This window comes from Cryptotermes secundus, unplaced genomic scaffold (genome assembly GCF_002891405.2).
Source record: "Cryptotermes secundus unplaced genomic scaffold, Csec_1.0 scaffold395, whole genome shotgun sequence".
Classification (NCBI taxonomy): Eukaryota; Metazoa; Arthropoda; class Insecta; order Blattodea; family Kalotermitidae; genus Cryptotermes; species Cryptotermes secundus.
The window spans coordinates 909,017-916,016 of record NW_019742967.1 but is presented as its reverse complement, the minus strand read 5'-3'; the positions used below and the strand labels follow the sequence as shown (position 1 = coordinate 916,016).

Sequence of the window (7,000 nt, the reverse complement as noted above, 5' to 3'; positions counted from 1 at the left end):
CGGTAAAACTTATGCGACAGCAGATACTTTTAAGAATAACTAGGATTATGATCACATTTCCGTTGATAACCTCTGCAATATATTTACTGCAACGCTATAGAAATTACTATGCAATTCGTCCTGACGAAAGTCAGAATGCGGAGCAAGCCTGGATCGCTTAGGCCTCTAGTTCGTGTTGTGACCAGTAGATGACAGCATGTTGATAGATATCTCGAATTAAAACCATAATCGTGAACGTACTCTTACCGCCTGACGTCAGCGTCTTGTTTCCTGTTATGGTGGCTGGTGCTTGTAGTGTAATTTGTCCGGTAAATTGCGTCTGTAAACGTATTCAGAGTGAACGTGGACGTGCTGTGTTTGCTGATTTAGACTCGACACCCTCACTGTGTCTACGAGAGCAGAAACAACAGGTAAGACAAACTGACTCGTACATTGGTCCCGCTATCAGTGCAGACAGATGTGATGCTGTTGTAGCCTACTTCGGTTATTCTGTGCGAACAGGGTTATCTCATTCGATATAATAACTGCTGGTTCAATTGCCGAGCAGTTGGTTTTGTTTAGCTGCAGTGATAAGAGGTTCATGGCTTCTCCAGATCTGTTCAGAAACATAACTAGCCTCCCTTCAAATGGGTACAGCAGGAGGGGTTGCATGAAGCTGGAACATTCACCTCAATGTAATGTTGAGGTCAAGAATGACTGAACGCATGCCTCCATTTCCTCATACATCTTCATGGCATGGTGCTTAATAGTTAAGTACAGGACTAGTTAACTCCACCTTTATCTACAGCTTTGTTTCATGAAGTCATAGCTCTTTCATGTTCTTCTGTTTGTCATCCGCTGATAAGTGTTGAATGAATCTAGTGTCATTTGAAAATGTGATGCAGGTGCAAGACATTTGAAATTATGTGGGAAAAATATTATGTACAAAGTATGAATATATACAATGTAACTGATCGCCCCTAGCAAACTAATGACTTCATGGAGCTGAGCCCTTCTTGACAAGCCGCCAATTCTGCAGCTACTCAAGAACTTCCCAGCATTTTATGGAACCCGAAGGTTCATTACCGTGTTCACAAGAGCTCTCCGCTGGTCCCCATCCTGAGCTAAATCAATCTAAACCATATCAGCCCATCCTGTTTCTCTGAGATTCGTTTTAATATTATCCACCTACCTACGTCTTAGTCTTCATCCTGGTCTCCTTCCTTCTGGCTTTCCCACTAATATCCTATATGCATTCCTCTTTTATCCCATTCGTGCTACACGCCCTGCCCATCCCATCCTCCTCGAGTTGGTCATTCTAATTATACTTGGAGAAGAGTACAAGTTATGAAGCTCCTCATTATGCAGTTTTCTCCAACTTCCTGTCACTTCATCCCTCTTCTGTCCAAATATTCTCCTCAGCCCCCTGTTCTCAAACACCCTCAGTCAATGTTCCTCCCTTAATGGCAGAGACCAAGTTTCACACCCATACAGAACCACAGGCAAAATTATAGTTTTGTATATCCTGATTTTTATGTTTTTAGACAGCAGACGAGAAGACAAAAAGTTTCTGCACCTACTTTAGGAGAATATTGTACAATACTTCCCTCCTAACTGAATCATAGACTTTCTTGAAGTCTATGATTAGCTGCTGTACGTGTACTGTCTCATCGTACTCCCATTTTTTACTCCAATATCTGACGAATGCAAAAGATTTGATCTGTAGTTGATCTGTTACTTCGAAACCCACACTGATGATCCCCAATAATTTAATCTATACGAGTATATGGACTTAACCTTGAGAGAAGAATTCGTTCATGGAGCTGAGCCCTTTTTGAGAAACCGCCAGTTCTGCGGCTACTCAAGAACTTCTGGAACCAGAAGGTTCATTACCGTGTTCACAAGAACCATCCACTGGTCCCTATCATGAGCCAGATCAATCCAATCCATACCATCTCATCCTATCTCTCTAAGATCCATTTTAATATTGTCCACATACCTACGCCTTGGTCTTCCAAGAGAAGAATACTGGATACAATTTTGTGTGAAGTTGATAGCAGTGATATCCCCCGATAATTACTGCAGTCAGTTTTTTCGCCCTTCTTGTGAAGTGGTACAATAATAGAGGCCTGCCACTGATCAGGCAATTCTTCCTTGTGCCCACAATAAGACTTTCCTTCTTGCGGAGGCATAGCTCCAGTCTTTCTTAACCTTCGGCACTAGGTGGAGCTGAGTTGTTACCATCACGTCACGGCCGCATTAATCCCTGGGTGTAAATGACTCCTGCAGGCATTAGATAGGTGTAGTGGTGCTGAGGAAAACCTCCTACGCCGGAAATTAAAACCCGTTTCTCCGGCTGTGTAGCTCATAGTCATTATAATCCAAAATTCCTGTTAGCTTCATAATAATAAATAATTTAAATGCGTTTCCTGTGAGGTGCGAACTGAAAGTTTAAGTATTACTTAGATGAACCAAAGGCTTAAAGACATTTACGGTGCAGACATCTGTTGATAACCTCTCAGAAAAGTATTTCTATGTGAGTGTATGAAATCCAGGAACAAATGCTTTCACACAGCAGCATAAGTTTGAGCTATTTCGTATGCATGCGTGTTACCGTTATCACTGAAGCTGTGTATTTCGGGCATAAGATGTCGGTAGAAGACGGCTCGAATGCTGGGAAAATATAGGCTGCAAGGGTGTGCAGGTGCTCAAACTAAGAAGGGAGTCTAGTTACAGGGGCAGAGCAACCACTGTGGCCTTCACTGTGGTAGTCAGTGGGATGTAATTTCACACGTAACTTCGATGCAGCTCGCAATGTACAGGGGCTTCGGCCTGAAGTTCTGTCTCCTGAGATGTCACGCCGTGTGTTCTGTTTGCGTAATCTCGGTGGAACCTGCTGCTTCTGTCTTCAGGAGTGCCGATTGTAGAGGCAGTAGGATACTCCGAAATATACATAACGATCTACCAGACTACACGGCGTTACATCCCTAGAAGCCAGTAAGCTTCACAGTCTCCGCCGTAACCTGAGATGTTCCGCAGTGTGTTTATGCCAGTGTTTCTCAACCGCCGGGCCGCGGCCCTGTACAGGGCCCTTGTCTTTCGAGGTAAAACTATCCCTGTAAGAGGCCGTGGAGGCCCATAGGGTTGTGAGACGTCGAGGCTTCCACAACTTCTAGACAGTCGGGTCACATATGGCGGCAAGGTTGTCAGCCTTACGCTCCGGCCGCCCTTTACCCCCAGGAGGATTCCTGGTACTCATTTCTGTTAGAAGTTGAGTCGACCCCAGGGCCATTGTGCCGCTTGAAGGATTAGGTAAATTGAAAAATCCACCTCATCGGTACTCAAACACGCGACTTTCCGGTTTGTAGCACAGTACCTTAGCCAACTACGCGACTGCATTCCCTCGTATTATAGAAAAGGAATTTTCCCGGCCCCTGTCCGTCAGAGCTTGAGAACCGCTTGTTTATACAACCAATGTGTATATAAATGGATCGAAAGATGAAGATTGTGGTTTTCTTAGATATGACGCCGTGTAGATTATCATATATGTGCCAACGTTTCGGAGGAACCTTCTGCATCTATTTTCAGGGAAAAAGAGTGCTAACCTTTTCTTGGATGGAGCAGGTTCGTCGGAAACTTTGGTGACCACAATCCAGACTACACGTCATAACCGAGAAGACCATAACACAAAGTCTGATTTCCGTTTCATGTAAAATTATGTTGAGACCTGTACTCTGCGATAAGGTTAACCCTGTACTTAATTAACCCCAAGGCCGTGAATACAGAGGGCTGGAAGTATAGGTCCATGCGTTCTTAACTTGTGCACCAGATGTAGGTGATTGATGTGCTTCACGCCACGGCTGTTTTATCCCCTAGAAAACAGCCCCCGGTACCAACTGGACAGGAGGCTGTGTGGGCCCATGGTTAGTCTGGACGCTGTGGAGAACAGAAGAATCTTCGATCTTGCCTGTAATCGATCCCCGATTGTTCTCTCGTCAACTAATCACAGTACTGAGCGAAGTGTGCGCCCAAAGGAGATCTACTTCGGACCCTTTCGACTTGTTTGGAAGCAAATGGGACGTGTAGACATGACACGGATGCGTTGCTGGAACCGCAAGTGCCATTTTTCAAGGCTTTGATTCCGGGTCCATGAAATCGATTTGCTGTATTTGTTTTTGTTCTTGCCGGGCTACAGTTTCAGCCGCTGCTTGTGTTTGGGGGTTGGGGGGGGGGGAGTATCGTCTGTCACATTGCACGGACGTGCCGCTCGCCCCCAGAAACCGGCTCAGGGCGCACGCTTTCCATCACGCTAATTGGCGAGTTATTCCCAAGTGGCTTGTGCTCTGAGTCCTCTTAGAAGCGACCATTCAGTAAAGTTGAAGAAGCTGTACGTGGGACCGCAGCGGTGGCTCGTAATCGCCACTCAGAGGCTTATTTGTCTTAAAATTCTTATTTTCCACTAGTGACGCCTGGGTAGTTAACCCTGTAAAGCACAATGATAACCATGTTTCGTCTGCTTTAACGTAATAAAACTCTGCTTTGTGCCCACACAGTGTGTCTGTGTGTTCCGTATGGTTCTCACAATAAACAGTGACTTTCCCTAAACAGCACTAACCGGTTGGTCGTTATGGAGACTGTGCTGACGAAGACCAGAAGAAATTTACCTCTCCTCTTGTCGAAGGGAAGGTCCCATTCCAAAAAAAGATTTAAATGGTCTGGGAACGAACAGAAATATGCTGTGGGTCTCGATGGGGCCCGAACTCAAGAATGACTGTGCTGGCGAAGGCCAGCATCAAATTACTCCTCGTTCTTCAGACTTCAAACGGTCAAGTACCCCGCGTGATGACGTAAGCAGGAATGGACATGAACCTCTGTACGTTGATAGCCTGGGCACTACATGCAGATTAGCGGTTAGCTTCACACTCCGGCTGCTTTGCTCTCAGGTAGATAAACTTAGTTACCCATTGAATAGGGAGATTTAGTGAGTACCACGGCCGGTCTGGACCGATTGGTGGCGAGCCCTGTAAGCCTGCAATGGAATTCTGCATTTTTTTTTTTTGTATCTTGGATGTGTTGAGTGATCCCTATTTTACATTTTCTTACGTATTCAGTGTGGAGGCGGCGTCGAATACCTCCACCGTGACCCTGCGAGTCGTAGGAGGCGACAAAAAGGGAAGTCTTGAATCTGAGACAGTAAAATATGGTCGCGAGTCCCACGGGACTCGGACCCGAGAATGACTGCGCTGGCGATGACCAACAGCAGTTATGAACGACAGACGCGTCCTCTCTTCAGATAGAGCGCCCCACATCTACAAACCCGCAACTGTCTGACAGTAATAAAATTCTGGTCTTCGGCCACAGACGGGTGTTTTATTCCAAGACAGACCGACCGACTGGCCGTCGGTCGTAACATAAGACTCTACTCAACTCCACCCGGTCGGTTGAGGGCTGAGTTCCGCACGGGAGGCTGTAAAGATGAAACCTGAGGGCGTGAAGCTGAAGAATCGCCACTGTTAGAAGCCGTTGCCAGGGAACGGCTGGTGAAGGCACAGGAGGCTGGATGAAACTTGCCATGTAGTGATTTGTAAAGTGTGGAGATTATTGATAGCACTGTAATTACTTGTAGTTCCGAGTTGGATGTGTGTAAGTGATCAATAAACCCATTCACCAATCAGGACCCCGTCTGTGGTCACATGACAATCGTGACAGTATGTTTGTCATCGAACGTCGGAGCTGAACGTGTAGCATTTATGTACCGTATTGTGGAGGCCACAGGATCAAATCTCTCCCTGCATGCCGGGACTTCGTGCTTTTCCTTAGTCTCTGTAGACAAATGTCGAGACAGTACCTCAAATCCGGCTCCTCGAACACAGCGAGAGCTTATTTATGGAGTTGAGCATATTCTTCAGGGGCCTCGAATCCAGGTTTACGAGCCGCTACTGAGCTGCCATCTGGGTCATGTTCAGGAAACAACTTTAATGGGATTTGAGATGCTGCTGTTGCTGCACAATAATGTCGGAAGTAGCAGCAGGAGAGTAATCTAATTTGTGGGTCTAGACGATGTGCTTCTTCTGTAAGCAATAGTTATATCATTCTGAGGATAAGCGAAGTTAAAATTGTTTCAGGAAACTTCGAAGTTTTTGTTCAATATACACAGTCGCAAAGTCTTAACATATTTGTGTGCATCAGTACTCGCTAATTGTAACTCTTTGGGCTTCTATTCTTGAAATCCTCTTTTCGAACCTCGGCTGGGATACCGGTTATCCTGTCAGACGCTTTTCGTGATTTTACTCAGGCCCTCAAGGCAAATTCCGGTATGCCGCCAGATTCTACAATACATGCGAACATTAGATTTACATGCTCTTGTAGTAAGAGCCAGTCAGGTGTTTGCTTGAGCTCACAGAGACGCGAATCTTGGGGAAAACGTTGGATTAGCGTGTTCCGTTGAATTTGTAACGGGAAATAGTCCAGTTCATAATTCAGAACGAGGGATATGCAAAATTTCTTGTTATATGTGAAAAGGAATGACGTATCATTTCGTTAAGATCTATTTTAATAATATCCTCAAATCTTAGCCTTTGTCTGCCAGATATCCTTTGCCCTTCATGCCGTGTAATAGCCTTATGTATACATATGTACATACATTATTGTTGCGTGTATTCGTTTCCTCGGAAACATGTTTTCTCGAGTGTCCCATAGCAACGGCTGTACCTCGTTACATCTCGTTCCGTGTTGCGTGCGGGCATTACCTAGCAACGGCTGTTTCTCTGGCTCCACACTGTGTGCTTTAATGTTATCATCCCATCTACGCCTAGATCTTGTTGCGGTGGTCTTCCCTTCAGGATGTGAGATCACCAGGAGCCCACTTCACGCGTTGGCGTGTCTGTCGCCCACAGCAGGTATCAACACGATACCCGCTCTCAGTGTGGGCAGTGGGCTTGCTTGTGCCGTATCATTTGTCGTTGCTGTTTCAGTCAGGCAGCTGATTACAATTCGTGGAACACTCGCTACCAGTCAGTTT

At 45.7% G+C, this 7,000-nt stretch overlaps 1 long non-coding RNA gene across 2 annotated transcripts in view; it reads left to right on the top strand.

The window, feature by feature from the left end:
- The first annotated feature begins 268 nt into the window (after positions 1–268).
- Positions 269–7,000, top strand: part of LOC111873543 — a 119,106-nt gene continuing 112,374 nt past the window's right edge. For both annotated transcript variants that reach the window (XR_002844396.2, XR_004514009.1), the window contains exon 1: positions 269–410. This is a non-coding gene — a long non-coding RNA (uncharacterized LOC111873543). The remainder of the gene's footprint in view (positions 411–7,000) is intronic.